At 50.4% G+C, this 569-nt stretch overlaps 1 protein-coding gene across 5 annotated transcripts in view; it reads right to left on the bottom strand.

Moving 5' to 3' along the window:
• LOC111862658 (phospholipase A1 member A) overlaps positions 1-569 on the bottom strand; it is a 46,841-nt gene that overhangs the window by 6,676 nt on the left and 39,596 nt on the right. The gene's annotated exons all lie outside the window — the stretch shown is intronic.

Genomic DNA, 569 nt, shown 5'->3' with positions numbered 1-569 from the left:
CCCGTGAGGGAAGCGTCTACTGCAACGACAACACGGGCGTTGAATTCTATTTTTGCAGTGTTTGGTGTTCCGGAGGTTTTGGTCTCTGATAATGCGGCTCAGTTCACATCACGCGAGTTTCGGCGGATGTGTTTTGCCCGAGGCATTCGTCACGTGACCACTACGCCGTATTATCCTCAACCTTCTCATGCTGAGCGTTTTAATAGGAATCTTCGCGCGGCTTTGATTGCCTACCACCATCGTGACCATTCGCGGTGGGATGAGAACTTGTCATGGCTCCAGTTTGCTTTCAACTCAGCGCGACATGATTCGCACAAAGTCTCACCTTATAGCCTGATGTTTACTTTCACACCCAACTCTCCGTTGTCGAATTTGTGGTCCCTTAAAGACCTGTTACCTGACCACTGTGACGCGAACTCTATTTTTGAACGTTGGGATGCAGCACGGCGGAATTTACGTCTAGCGCACGAGGTTGTGCGAACTAGATATGATAGTACCCGTAAACCCGTTCCCTTTCGTACCGGAGACCTAGTTTGGCTCCGTAACTTTCCCGCTAGCAAGGCGGAACG

The sequence above is a fragment of the Cryptotermes secundus genome, unplaced genomic scaffold (genome assembly GCF_002891405.2).
Source record: "Cryptotermes secundus unplaced genomic scaffold, Csec_1.0 scaffold5, whole genome shotgun sequence".
Lineage (NCBI taxonomy): Eukaryota > Metazoa > Arthropoda > Insecta > Blattodea > Kalotermitidae > Cryptotermes > Cryptotermes secundus.
The sequence above is the reverse complement of the archived record's forward strand: the minus strand, read 5'-3'. Positions and strand labels throughout refer to the sequence as shown.